The sequence below is a fragment of the Notolepis coatsorum genome (genome assembly GCF_963971535.1).
Source record: "Notolepis coatsorum genome assembly, contig: SCAFFOLD_431, whole genome shotgun sequence".
NCBI classification, from domain to species: Eukaryota; Metazoa; Chordata; class Actinopteri; order Aulopiformes; family Paralepididae; genus Notolepis; species Notolepis coatsorum.
In genome coordinates this window covers 101940-117201 of record NW_028169364.1, presented here as the reverse complement: position 1 = coordinate 117201, position 15262 = coordinate 101940, and the positions used below count along the sequence as shown (strand labels likewise).

General features: G+C 46.6%; 1 pseudogene across 1 annotated transcript in view; it reads right to left on the bottom strand.

The window, feature by feature from the left end:
- Nucleotides 1-1572: 1572 nt before the first annotated feature.
- LOC311248728 overlaps nt 1573-15262 on the bottom strand; it is an 89291-nt pseudogene continuing 75601 nt past the window's right edge. The window contains exons 3-4 of the transcript in view: nt 3190-3441; nt 1573-1775 (exon numbers count right to left, since the gene is read on the bottom strand). The product of the transcript in view is annotated as an uncharacterized misc_RNA (transcript). The remainder of the gene's footprint in view (nt 1776-3189; nt 3442-15262) is intronic.

The window sequence follows — 15262 nt, the reverse complement described above, 5'->3', positions numbered from 1 at the left end:
GGTTTGTTGGACCCGTGAGATATGATCCCGAAATAACATAAACAAATGTAACCAGGAGGCTTAGGGCATATAACCGACAGACACAGCAATTATATGTAATATAATTATCTTTATTGAATGCTATGTTAAAAGAAAGAGTAAGTTGAATTTCATACAAAACTATCACCATGTATAAATACGTACAGAGAGACAGACTGAATTCACATACACCCTAACCTGAAGTAGCTCAAACAGTGACCACCTATTGACACGGACCACCACCTGTCATGACACAGAAATTACACAATGAATATATTAACATCTCATATCACAACAATGAACATTGAAGCATGACAGTAGTTCAAGAACCTTAGTATATTAAATACTGGCTGTTGCACACTACAAGACAAACATTTAATAAGTTAATAACACACCGGTACTGCAAACGAACGAGAGAGAGAGAGAGAGCTAGACTCACAGTTTAACCGAATGAGTGAGACACCCGGCGCCGCACACACACAGCCGGACCACAACGGTACATCTATTTCCCCAGCCTGAGGGAAATCAGGACAGGTCGTCTATATTAGTATTTATCCCACACAGCCTGTGTGTGTAATATGCATGTGTGCAACTCATAAAAGTGAGCGATACCTTTGTATCGCCAGGCGTAAGCACAACGCCTCGCCTCTTCACCGTTCACTGTCTGTCGTTCCCTAAGGGAGACCATACACAGTATAAATACCTAAACAGTGCACACCAACCTAGCGACATGATAATGCACTCCGCTCTATAATATAGTTAAGTTACTCACCAGGACTCTCTCTCGCCCCGTAACAGGTGCGGGGAAATGTTTGCTGCTGTCACCGTCCACACACAACTAGGAAGTGTTTGTTCCAGCCGCCATCCGGTCAAGCTGAAATACACGCTGACGTCAGAGCCACACCCACAATACCCCCAGCTGGCCACACTCACCCCCCTAGAAAACTAATCAGGGTCCCACTGATCTCCAGGGAAGGACCCCACCTCCGTACGACCACGCCTAGGTGGCGACGCCCCAACCCCTCGCACCGCACTCTTCCCCCCTAGATGACAGACGGCCGATCGCGGCAGATTAAAGGGGTTAGAATGGACACCCGCCTTGCTGCGGTGTGACCGACGCACCGGCACCGGGAGCATGGTTCTCTCCTCCGGTTCCCCCCGTTCTATGTGGGGCCACGGTTTCACCGGTTCAGATCGTGCTCCCTGGTCTCGACAATGTGATTGTTCCTCAGAGTCATCCGAACTATTATGCTGGCTCCATTCCGAACCCCCTTCCTTGGGATCCGCCCCCAAGCCTTCTTCTGACCCACTACCAATACCAATCCAAATCATACTACCATCTTCACTCTCTTCGTCTTGCACCCCCCTGACATCCTCCCTTTCCCCCAGTACCCCGGCACCACAACGCCGGACCTCAGAACGGTGAACATTCCTGGGTGGTCCCGCAGCACCCACCGGCACCACGGTATACACCGGCTTTTCGGGGCTCAACCGCTTGACGACCCGATGGGGAATGGAAAGCCATAGATCCTGGATTTTATTCCTACCAATTACCTTCCGATTCCGCACATAAACCAGTTCCCCTGGCTGCAAGTCTGCGTCCTTGGACGTCGGCCCCCAGTGACGACGCCGAGACTCTACTGCTTTCTGCATCTGACCACTAGCCTGCTCATATGCCACCTGTAGCCGCTCTTGATGCCTCTGCACCCACTCTCCCACACCTCCAACTTCCTCATTGCCCCCACCAAGCATGAGGTCTAGAGGTGTGCAAGGGGCTCGGCCAAACAGGAGAAAATATGGGGAATAGCCCGTGCTCTGATGTTCTGTCGTATTATAAGCATATACCACCTCCGGCAAATACTCCGCCCACCTCCTCTTCTTCGCCGGGGGAAGAGCACGAAGCAAGTCATGGAGGGTTCGATTAAACCGTTCGCACTGCCCGTTACCTTGTGGATGGTACGGACTCGTCCTACTCTTCTTCATCCCATACAGTTTACAGAGCGACCGCACCACTTCGCCCTCAAAGCACCTGCCCTGGTCGGAATGCAACCGGGCTGGCACGCCATAAGGCTGAATCCAGTGCTTAACCAAGCACCTGGCAACCGTGGTAGCCTGTTGGTTCCGAGTCGGGACTGCAACGGTACATTTCGTAAACACATCAGTAAAAACTAAAACATTCTCTCTCCCATCCGAGGAAGATTCCAATACGGTAAAATCCATGGCCACCACCTCCAGTGGCCTGGATGCCAACACGCTCCCCATGGCAGTCACTACCCTTGGCTGTGGGGCCTTCGACACAATGCACCGCTCACAGGATTTACAAAAATCCTCCACATCCCGATACATTCCGGACCAATAACACCGACCACTCACCAGCTTAAAGGTCCGCTCAATACCTTGGTGACCATGCCCTCCATGCATCTGATCCAACACTTCTTTTTGCAATGCCCTAGGCATGATTACCTGCTCCTGCTGACCCTCCCTTGGGCTTTCTCGCGTTCGAGAAAGCACCCCCCCCCCGTTCTACCACCCTTTCCCACTGCCGCAACAGCTCTAATGCCCTAGGGGACTCTGCCCGTCTTTCCTCCCGACTTGGCCTCTCCCCTCGCCGCCAATACTTAAGGAAAGACGCCACCACTGGATCGGCCTGCTGTAACAGAGACAAAGACACTGAACTGTAAGACGGAAAGGTAGTAGTAGAGACATTGGCCGGAGGGGGCACCCCCACCTGCTCCTCACTCCGCACAACCTGCCCACCCCCCGGCCCAGAGTTGTCATCCTCTGGACATGAGCCGGGTGTTGCCGGTGCTGGTTTTGAGTCCAAGATAGAGTACTGCCTGGATAAAGCATCTGCAGCTGCATTCTGCCGACCCGGCCGATAAACAATATCATAATCAAACCGGGCTAACTCGGACACCCACCGCTGTTCTACAGCCCCCAATCTCGCGGTTTGCAAATGGCTCAACGGGTTGTTGTCCGTCAGTACGGTGAACTTGTTACCGATTAAATATTCCCGAAATGTATCGGTCACCGCCCATTTAAGGCCCAGCAACTCTAACTTCATAGAACTATAGTTCTCCATATTCCGCTCTGAGGACCTCAACCCCCTGCTGGCATACGCTACCGGCCTTCTCTGCCCCTCAACCTCTTGAGACAGCACAGCTCCCAGACCCTGGTGGCTGGCATCGATCTCCACTGTGAAGGGCTTGGTAAAGTCTGCGTATGCCAACACCGGAGCCGAAACCAACCTCTGCTTCAGGCCCTGAAACGCCTCCTCACATGCCGGACCCCAATGCTGATGAAACAGGTGCGACGAAAGAGGACGCCTCTCCTTCTTGGAGCCACCAAGTGCCGCGAGAGCATGAAGAGGTGCTGCCAGACTGGCAAAGTTCTTCACGAACCTTCGATAGAAGGAGGCGAAACCTAGAAAGGATAACAACTCCGCCCCATTCCGGGGATTTCTCCACTCTGCTACCGCACGTATCTTCGCTGGGTCAGTCGCCACCCCTTGCGATGAGATAACGTGCCCCAGATATGACACCTCCGATCTGAAGAATGAACACTTACTGAACTTCACTTTCAGGTTACACTGCTCAAACCGTAACAAACCCCCTCCAGCCGACGTAGATGTTCTGCAAAGGTGGAAGAGAAAACCACGACATCGTCAAGATAGAGCAACAATGCTTTGAACCGCTGATCACCCAGGATGCGCTCCATGAGCCTCTGAAATGTCCCTGGTGCGTTGCACAAACCAAACGGCATCCGGTTGAACTCATACAGCCCAAATGGCGTGCAAAAGGCCGTTTTCGGACGATCCCTCTCAAGCATCTCCACCTGATTATACCCGCTCGCTAAGTCCAGTGTCGAGAACCATGTTGCACCACTCAGAGAGTCCAATGATTCCTCAATGCGAGGCAGTGGGAACGCATCTTTGCGGGTTTTGGCATTCAACCGCCTATAGTCCACACACAGCCTAATCGAACCGTCTTTCTTTCTCACGATCACCAAGGGGGAAGAGTACAGGCTACTGCTCTCCCTAATCACTCCCTGTTCCAACAACTTCTGGATGTGGCTTCTCACTTCCTCATACTGACTGGGCGGGATCCTTCGGTACCTCTGACTCACCGGGGCCTCATCAACGACGGGGATTTCATGATAAATTAGATTCGTACATCCTAACTCACTATCTGAGGAGGCAAATACATGAGAAAACTTGTACAACAGTTGCCTGGCTTGTCTCGCCTGCTCTTCCGACAAACCCGGGAAGCCCAGTGCAGCGATCTCGGGGGACAGCTCCCCGTCTCCTTGCGACCCCTGCTGCTCCCTAATCATAACCTGCTCTTCCCGTGGACCCACCCGCTTAAAATGGACAGAAACGCCCTCCCCAGCCACTACCTCAGCCAGATGTAACGATGCGAGCCGTGTCTGTGGCTTCAAACTAACACCTGAGGAACCCACATTCATGACCGGAATAGTCAAATGTCCATGGTTAACTTCTACATAGGCACTAGAGACCACTAACCCCGAAGGCAAATTCCCCTCTTCCAACCCCAACGGCTCTATAAGTACAGATGCCCTAGACAGGCATAGACTGTCAGGTCCGGCCGCTGGAACAAAACACATCGATCCTGCAGGGATTGTGAACGGGGAGACAGCAGCAGCAAACATGTTCCTTTCCAATGTGACAGTTTGTTCATTTAGACAGGCTGCAAAAGCAGACTGCCAGCCTGGGGCTTTCAGGAGGAGCGGCGGTGGGCTAGGACCATGCGCAGGGCATAACAGCTGATAACACTCCTTAATAACATTCATCCCGAGCAAGCCCGGCACTGCTTGTTTTGCGGCTTGCCCAACCGGGTCTTTCACCACTAATATACCCCTCTGCGGTATGGTCCTATCCAACGCCACCGCCTCCACATCAACAGTGAAGTAGCCCAAATAAGGGATATTCAATCCATGGGCCCCACTCAATGTCAGCCATCCACAGTCAGCCAAATCCCCCCCCCCCATTTTGGCAGTAGATGTTTAAAGAAAAAACTTTCGGTAACAGTCGACACATTTGACCCGGAATCGATTAAACATTGAAACGTCACCCCCCCCATAGAAACTTCCACAGTGTCACACTCCCCCACCAAACACTCATATACATGCGGATCAATATGGGGTATTGTTACTGAGCCTGTCTGTACTCCACCTGTGGGTTGGCTCTTCCCCACAGAGGGAGACAGTTTCCCTGCTGCTCCGATATCTGGGCTGCCCCATCCCTCCCTGCGGCCAAAGCAGGAGACCAACGGTCTTGACTACGGCTAGGCCCTGGGGCCACACAGAATCGTGCGATATGGCCAGCTTTCTGACATTTAAAACAAATGGGCTGCCCTGAGGCATCGTACCGTGGCTGCCATTTACGGGCGTCTGTTCGCCTAGACCCTGACGCCTGCAAAGTGGTTGAAAGTTGTTGTGACAAATCATCAATCAAAACCTGTTGTTTTTGTAACATGTCTAACACTTTGGCAAGCGTAGGATCAGGTTTCCCCTCCATCGCAGCAGTAACTACACTCGCCTCTACTGGCGTGGCCTCCACCTCCTCACAGGAACCCACCACCAGCCTTCTTCGTTCCCCCCCGCACTCTGCTTCCTCTCCCCACTGAAAAGCTTCTCTACGGAGCGCAAAAAATGACATGGTGGGCTGCTGGCGAGTTTTTTTTTTAATTCTCGACGGAGACCGATATCAGATACATTTTCTGCAAATTGGTCACGCAAGGCAAAATCGCCACACCACGCCTCCTTCACCTTACAGTGATTGATCTCTTCCATGATCGCCATTAATGCATGTGAATATTCCCGTACAGACTCCCCATCCTGCTGTCTTCTATCAAAGAACTGTCTTTGTAATTTAGTGAGTGACCGGGGCTGCCCATATATCTCCTGGAGAATGTCTAACACCTGCACTGGATCGTTCAGCCTGTGTGCGATACTTTATCTCCTGCCTTGCTTCCCCCCCCAGATGCTCGTAAATGTATGCTGCTTTTTCAGCTCCACCGCAAGAGCGGTAGATCAAAGTAGCATTAATTTCATCCAACCAATCATAAAAAATAGCGCTTGCGCCCCCAGTGAATACTGGACATTTTCTCTCCTTTGGCAGGTATACAATCTGTTCCCTGGTACCACCAGCTAGACTCTCCCCCCCCACATGCCCACCACCCCCCGACCCCTGATTACCAGAGGACTGAGCAGACAAGGGAGATTGATTCCCGTCCAGCTTCTGTACTAAAGACTCATTTTCAGTTTTCAACTGGCTGATGGCCTCTTTATCGGCTTGCACTCTATCTTTCAGAGCATCAAGTTCATCTTGTAAGTCCTTCACACTCATTTTCGTGTTTTCACAAAGCCACCTTAATCAGCTGTGACGCGTCACTTCACCAACGGTCCTCTCGTCCACCCGGCCGGCAGGAGGCTGTTGTGACGGCAGAATCTTCTGTTGACTGACTCCCCGGCCTCTCTTCTTGGACGCTGTGTGGTCACTGTTTTTAGCCACTCTGTCCCTAAATTCTCCCCCTATATGCAAATCCAATCTGTCTCTCTATGTACTGCCATAAATACCCAAAGCCTAGGTCACAAAATCAAATTAGATCCTGCCAACTGCGCCAAACTGTAACCAGGAGGCTTAGGGCATATAACCGACAGACACAGCAATTATATGTAATATAATTATCTTTATTGAATGCTATGTTAAAAGAAAGAGTAAGTTGAATTTCATACAAAACTATCACCATGTATAAATACGTACAGAGAGACAGACTGAATTCACATACACCCTAACCTGAAGTAGCTCAAACAGTGACCACCTATTGACACGGACCACCACCTGTCATGACACAGAAATTACACAATGAATATATTAACATCTCATATCACAACAATGAACATTGAAGCATGACAGTAGTTCAAGAACCTTAGTATATTAAATACTGGCTGTTGCACACTACAAGACAAACATTTAATAAGTTAATAACACACCGGTACTGCAAACGAACGAGAGAGAGAGAGAGAGCTAGACTCACAGTTTAACCGAATGAGTGAGACACCCGGCGCCGCACACACACAGCCGGACCACAACGGTACATCTATTTCCCCAGCCTGAGGGAAATCAGGACAGGTCGTCTATATTAGTATTTATCCCACACAGCCTGTGTGTGTAATATGCATGTGTGCAACTCATAAAAGTGAGCGATACCTTTGTATCGCCAGGCGTAAGCACAACGCCTCGCCTCTTCACCGTTCACTGTCTGTCGTTCCCTAAGGGAGACCATACACAGTATAAATACCTAAACAGTGCACACCAACCTAGCGACATGATAATGCACTCCGCTCTATAATATAGTTAAGTTACTCACCAGGACTCTCTCTCGCCCCGTAACAGGTGCGGGGAAATGTTTGCTGCTGTCACCGTCCACACACAACTAGGAAGTGTTTGTTCCAGCCGCCATCCGGTCAAGCTGAAATACACGCTGACGTCAGAGCCACACCCACAATACCCCCAGCTGGCCACACAAAGAAAAATAAGTCAGATGATTGACAGGGGCTGGCAAGTGTAGTTTTATTAAATTCGAAAGACTACACTCAAGTTAGGTTGCCCCATGTCCTCGCGTCTATATACGCCGGTTTACATCTCAATACGAAGATATTTCTATACTCATATAACACTTAAAATAATTGGTAAACAAAAGTACCAACCCCCACCCATTCCAAATACTGAATCGAGAACCTCATCCTTCACTCTGTCATCTTTCTCTCCCATTACAGAAGCCGAGACCCTGACACTTTGATCTCTGTTCTGACAGGGTTAGGGTCTTTACTCTTGGCTAAATTTGAAAAAGAAACGCAACATTAATTAATACGCTCTGTATTCATCCATTTATATCAATCGCGTACCGGTAGCGGACTGCTCAGGCTTAAGGGGTTAAGTATGTTGAGTTTTTTAGCAGATTTCTACACAATTCTAGGGTTTGAAACCTGGAATATACTGGAATATATTGGTGCTTTTAAGTCTTGATTGTCTGAAGCTCTTCACATGCTGGTCACAGAGATAAGGCTTCTCTCCTGTATGAATTCACCGGTGTAAGTTTCTCTCCTGTATGAATGTGCTGGTGTGTCTTTGAATTGAATGATCAAATTAAATGTTTCCCCCAGTCTTGAGCCTGAGCCCTATTTTCTGAAAATCCGCATAAAATACATACCTAAGAAAAATGGAAGATTGCTCCACTTCTACAATGCCATTTGAATGTTCATGGTATCTAGGGACATATATGGATCTCATGGAATGTATTCCCAGTGTCAGAAATATTGTGTCTATTACTAGGCTTGCATAAATTGTGATGAAACAAAGGAGAATATAAATTATGATTTTTCTTTGCATCTTTGACAGTGAATAACACCATGCTAAAAATGACCAGACATGAAAAACTGAGTTCATTCAGTACCTTCTTGAGATCACGTGTACAAAAAATCTAAGGAAATTAATAAAGGGAAGATGATTAAACAGAAGGTTTTGTGTTACGATCGGGGGTGACGATGAAGGTGAGGAGAACACAGTTTGCAGACAAGGATGAGAGAGCCGAGACAGAGACGTAGGGTGATACTTAATGAAGGGAACTTTACTGAATCATAACCAAAATACAAAACAAACGAAAGGCACTGGCACTAACATAACAACGAAGTGAAAACAAGAAAACGACAGGTGTAGACAGGCATGAACTCACTTGACAAAACACCAGGGAACACGGGCACGACACAGGGACAACGCGGAGACAATGACGCCACAATAACCCAACCAACCAACAAGCAATAAATACTGAAACTAATTAATAATCAAAAACAGCTGGGGAGAGACAGGCACTTAGAACAAAACAATAATCAAAACAACAGGAAGAAGAACTAGGCAAAACAAAACACAGGATAATACCAACACAAAGAACAACCTAAACAGATAACACTTGTAACAAATAAACTAATTGCAACAACAGCATATCTTTACTGACTGCATTATCTGCAGGTGAGCGCTAGATGGCACCATGATACTACTATCAATTCCTTGTGTGGGGTAGTAACACTTATTGTTTCTACTGTCCCAGACTTGGGCTGGTCTGGGAGTGTAACAGTTTTGTAGATACAATACTGAATTCTGCCATTCGGACCCATGCAATTTGAAATATTATTATAGAATATAGAATATGAGGCCTATAAATTACCTTATTATAGCCAACTCGCACATCTATGGATCGGGCCAAATCTCCTCTTTCAAATGGCAGAGTTCAATTTGGATTTAGTATCACCAGGCCTGCATCGAGAATGAAGAATGAAATCTACTGTATGTACAGTTAAATTCTTAGAATGGATATGGCTCCGCCATTTTGGATCGGATTTCAACACAGATGGTTGCTAAATGTTCACAGAAGGTAGACACACTAACTGCGCTCTATGCCAATAATGTTCCGTTTTGTCATATATAGTATCCTGAGAAATAAGAGAAATATTTTTTTTGCTTGCAGGGAGCTAGAATTCACTGGGTAGGGGTGGGACGATACATCGATCCAGATCGATATATCGATCTATTATCAATAATCAAATAGGATCGATGCAACGTAAAAAAAGATCGATTCATATTGCGATACTCTTATTTTGAAAATCCCATGGAGTGTCGTATCTGCTCGGCTCGGATCAAGAGCACACAGCACTAGCATCTCTAGAGCGTCACTAGAGCAAGGCTAGTGTGCCTATTCTGCGACCCAAAACATGTCCCTGCTGTTTTATTCCGCAACGGGTCCAATGCATCTAACCTGCTTTGCAATCCTCGCCATTCCATTATGCCCACATCGCGTTAAAGATCGAAATTAACGTTATGTTAGCGTAAGCTAACAACAAGCTAACTCAGAGCCGTGGGGACTGGGAAGGAGGGTGCATTCTCGAGACAGCGCCACTACCAGGATCTGGCCAGTACTGCACCTTCGGACTCCCAATATGCCTTTTCCAGCCAAAATACAGCTCTGTGACAGTGAATAGGATATTAATATCGAAAAAAAAGAAAAACTAACCAAAAACAGTGAACAGGAGGTCTATTTGTATTAAAAACAATAGATTGTTTTTCATTTAAATGTCTGGAAGAGCTAGGGCGGCTACGTGGCGTAGTGGGCAAGGCGCTCGCCACGAATGACGGAGACGCTGGGCTTGCCTGTTCGAGCCCAGCGCTCCACATTGCTTTCAGTTTAGCTGGTCGTTCATACTAATACACATTGGCCGTATTAGGGGGTGGGAAACTGATGGGTGGGGATCGGGCGTTGTGGACAGCGACTCCTACAGGTCGGTTGGTGCGCCTGCGCAGTATAATCAGGAAGTGTCGGGGGCAGCGTGAGCCTCCCACGTGTTACTCCTTGCCACTGAGAGATCGAGCTGCGCAGGTGAAAAGATGCGACTGCTGTTACCTCAAGTACCGGAGGAGACTTGTGCTATGTATGACTTAGTCCACATTGCAGCCGGCTTGTGGGAGGCAAGAAACAGCGTTCGTGACAGGGGAGGGTTGAATTGGATGATACGAAATTGGGATGGGAGAAAATATAGAAAATTGGAGAAAAAGTGGTTAAAAATTTCTGGAAGAGCTCAAAAATAAAAATGTCAAATGATATTTCCATTGCCTTTTTATTTTATTTATATCGTCTCATATCGATCGCAGGCACCTGAATCGAATCGTATCGTGGCAGACTGTGATATCGGAAAATATCGTATCGTTGTCCAAAGAATCGATATCGTATCGTGATGAAACTGGTGATTCCCACCCCTATCACTGGGTACTGTAGTTTTTTGAAATTCCAACACTCATTGAGAGCTCTGGATGCCCTGTGCTCATATGACTACAAATCATCATCATTCGGCGACAGCCGCTAATTTAAAATGGCGGGTTTCCGCGAAAATATTAACAAATTTCAATGACTAAAATCTCACTAATAACACTTTAACCTATTGGTAAACAAGCATACTTCTGAAAATATACACTATGACTGTTGTTGTGACATGGTTAGGATGTTTACTCTTGGATACATTTGAGAAAAAAAACACAACATTATGTCATACAGTCTTTGTATGACAGATTGATTTATGACGAGATGTCCTCTTGGGACCGGTACCGGACCCATCGGGCAAGAGGTTAAGGCTTCTCTCCTGTATGAATGCGCTGCTGGTGAATCTTTAAGTTTCCAGAGGTGCTGAAGCTCTTCTCACACTGGTCACAGTGGTAAGGCTTCTCTCCTGTATGATTGCGCTGGTGAATCTTTAAGGTTCCAGCCAGACTGAAGCTCTTCTCACACTGGTCACAGTGGTAGGGCTTCTCTCCTGTATGATTGCGCTGGTGAATCTTTAAGGTTCCAGCCAGACTGAAGCTCTTCTCACAGTGGTAGGGCTTCTCTCCTGTATGAATGCGCTGGTGTGTCTTAAGTGTCCAGCCTTACTGAATCTCTTCTCACACTGGTCACAGTGGTAAGGCTTCTCTCCTGTATGAATGCGCTGGTGAGTCTTTAATTCTCCAGCGGTACTGAAACGTGAGCCACATTGGTCACAGTGGTAGGGCTTCTCTCCTGTATGAAGGCGCTGGTGAATCTTTAAGTTTCCAGAGATGGTGAAGCTCTTCTCACAGTGGTAGGGCTTCTCTCCTGTATGAAGGCGCTGGTGACTCTTTAATTCTCCAGAGGTCTTGACGCTCTTCCCACACTGCTCACAGTGGTAGGGCTTCTCTCCTGTATGAATGCGCTGGTGTGTGTTAGAATGACTGAAGCTCTTCTCACACTGGTCACAGTGGTAGGGCTTCTCTCCTGTATGAATGTGCTGGTGTGTCTTTAAGTGTCCAGCCTGACTGAAGCTCTTCTCACACTGGTCACAGTGGTAAGGCTTCTCTCCTGTATGAATGCGCTGGTGAATCTTTAATTCTCCAGAGGTCTTGACGCTCTTCCCACACTGCTCACAGTGGTAGGGCTTCTCTCCTGTATGAATGCGCTGGTGTATTAGAAAAGCTGCCTTGTTGATGAAGCTCTTTCCACACTGGTCACAGCAGTGGCGCTGGTGACTCTTTAAGGTTCCAGAGCTACTGAATCGGGTTCCACACTGGTCACATTGGTAGGGCTTCTCTCCTGTATGAAAGCGCTGGTGTATTAGAAAAGCTGCCTTTTTGATGAAGCTCTTTCCACACTGGTCACAGCAGTGAGGCCTTGACTCGTTCATATCGCTGCTTGTTGTTGGGGAGCAATGCAGCGATTGTACCTGGAGAAGAGAGAAGTACACCAATGAAGGTCAGATTTAGTGTGTTTTGCATTCGTTTAGTTTGTATTTCTCAAGTTCTCAAAATGTTTTATGCTCCAAATTTAATTGTTGATGTGATTCGAAGTAGCAAGAACATTTTAATAAAACATTAATGGCGCGCAGGCACTGAAAGATGATTTCACCCATCTAATGAACACATACACTATAGGTACACTTAAAGTATAGATGCAAATATAATATAAAAAAAGTACAAACACAAGATCCAGTGATGGGAGTCCAGTGATATTAGGTCGCTTTCAATGTCACACGAAACTATTGGATATATGTGTTAAAGGTCCCCTATTGTTCACTATTTGGGCAATTTTACACTATTCCTGTGAGTCTATGGAACACATCTGTAAGGTTATTTTCAATAAAATGCATTGTTTTGTATTAAAATTCATTGTTTTGTATTTTTTATTTATAAGATAGTTCCCCTTTAACACTTTGAATGCCAGCCACGACAATTGTCGTCTTATCAGACCCCCCATTGAGTGCAGACGACGTGAAATGTCGTTTGTTTGCCGTATTTTTTTTTATTGGCGATTTCAATTCATATTTCATCAATCGAGCCTCGGATTAGTGCTGCAGAGTCTCTCTGAGCTCAATTGGGAAGATACCGCCCCCTATCGTCTCTCCCTGTGTAACTGCACCCCATCAGCTCAGACTGATGCAGGGGGAGTGGTTAGTTTGCTAATAAAAATTTTCCGTCAAGGCATCTAAAGAGACCAAGTGATCGCCGGCCCTCAGTACATCGACGATTATGTATTTACAGTACCAACACTGTAATCAATAAGCGTGAGCGATATTTGGAATGGCGATCAGGAATTGGAATAATAGTTTTGGATAACATCTGATCTCAGGTAAGGAATCTATTTTACCAGTCTTAGGATAATCAGACCTGTTTTCACGGAGATATAAGCGTTTGCCCTATGTGTGTATGGCTGTGATCGCTGATGAGGAAATAGCAAACAAGTCATTGATAAGCGACGGGCAGATTAGACACATAGCCATAATTTAAAACATAGATTATGAGTTTTTAACACTAATGTTGTGAAGGGCCAGATTAAACCGAATATATATATTTATTTATATATATATATTTAATTGTATTTGTATATTCTCTAATATTCCCTGATATCCCTTGTATATTCCTTGTACAATATGCATTGAATATCCATTCTAGCCTACTGAACATCCCATAATAGTCTCCATTCTACTATTGGTCGAGACCTTGGTGCCAGGCTGCCATACCCCCCAGACCCAGTTAAAACGTACCGCTCAACATGTACGAACAAGTCCTAGTTCCGCGTAGGAATCTGACTACCGCACCACTAATGGGACTATTTGTTCATAGTGCGTATATATACTGCGCTACTAAAGTAGGACTTCCTTTTCAGTCCAGTTTCTTACCCTCCAATAGAGTCACAGACGTAAAGCCTCCCCGCGACGCCACGTGTGGGAGTAAGGCCAAGTTCGCCTACCATCGGTATTGAGACATCGTGTATATTAATATTTGAATAGTCATATTTGGCACTATATCGTCGAGTTGGACGTAGTCTATTAAGCTAATAATAGTCTGTTAATATATAGTGCTTCGTGCGGTGAGAATACTACCGTAGTCAGTACCCCATCGTTTCGGGCAGAGAACTGGCTGCTTATCCAGGGTGGTTGACCCCACGTGAAGCTGCACCCGAGGAGCCCCAGAGCCGACGAGCGAGTGGACCTGTATACCGGATTATTCTGCCGACGACAGCCCACCTTCCCAGGCACGGATTATGCTTTGTATACTTTGATTATTCCATGGATAAAGACCCCCGACACTGCCGTGTGTTGGAACCCCCCCCCCTGGAGAGGACGCAAGGTGAGGAGACGCTCTGCAAGACGAGGTCGCTTCACGTCTCTCCTCCGTGGACCGGATGACGCCGGCCCACAAAGAGTCCACCTGCTTTCATCCGTGGTCCAAGGATCGCCGGCGCATTGAACGGCACTACAGTGGGTTCACCTGGGATACCCTTGGCCGGATGAGGCAGACGGATTCTACCCCCCCCCCCTTCCTACTCCTGTCGGCTTACAAGCGACCGGATTAACCCCCCCTAGTGTGTCCAGTATATAATCATTAAAGTATCATTGCTGTTATTCCTTAAACTATTCCAGGTCGTATATGTACCACCTGCGCCTTCAGAGATTGGACATTCTCTATTGATATACCGACGAATACTCTTGCCATAAAAGTGCATACTAATTCCATTCATAAATGTGATTGATTTGATTAAGTGCTTGCTCTACACACCATCGCTGTGTAGAAATAAAGACCTATTTCTAATTCGTACATTTGTGTTGGATCCGTTTCATCTACGTGACAGTGTTCATCATAATATATTTATGCCGTGTACTGGGTGGCCGAATATTAAGTACAAAGGTAGTGGTAGTAAGTATCATATCTAGTAATACAGTCAGGGAATTGTACCCCTCAGTTACAACTAACATTGAAGTGGATGATGGCATTCAACGGGGTAAAAAGGTAAACAAGGTCGGCAATGATGGTGTTAAGTTAGAATCCCAAAAACAGGCTTCGGGGACAGCTCTACAGCGCACACACACCACATTATTCTGCGGAGCAGCCCAGCGCACACACATACACACACTAGGGATGGGGATCGAATATTAGAATTTTCAAAGTAGATGCCAGTCTCCACATTCGATTTTTATGTCAGAAAAAAAAAGATAAAAGATTTTTTTTAATATATTTTTTTTATTGAAGCAAACGACTTATTTAATTTCTTTTTATATTTAGAGGCAGCCTAATTTGCATAGCATAATTGATCTAAAAGATGCACATGCTACCGTTTCTGTTTGTTTAGTAAAACCGGTTGATAGGCCAATGCAGGGCCGGAAATTTACT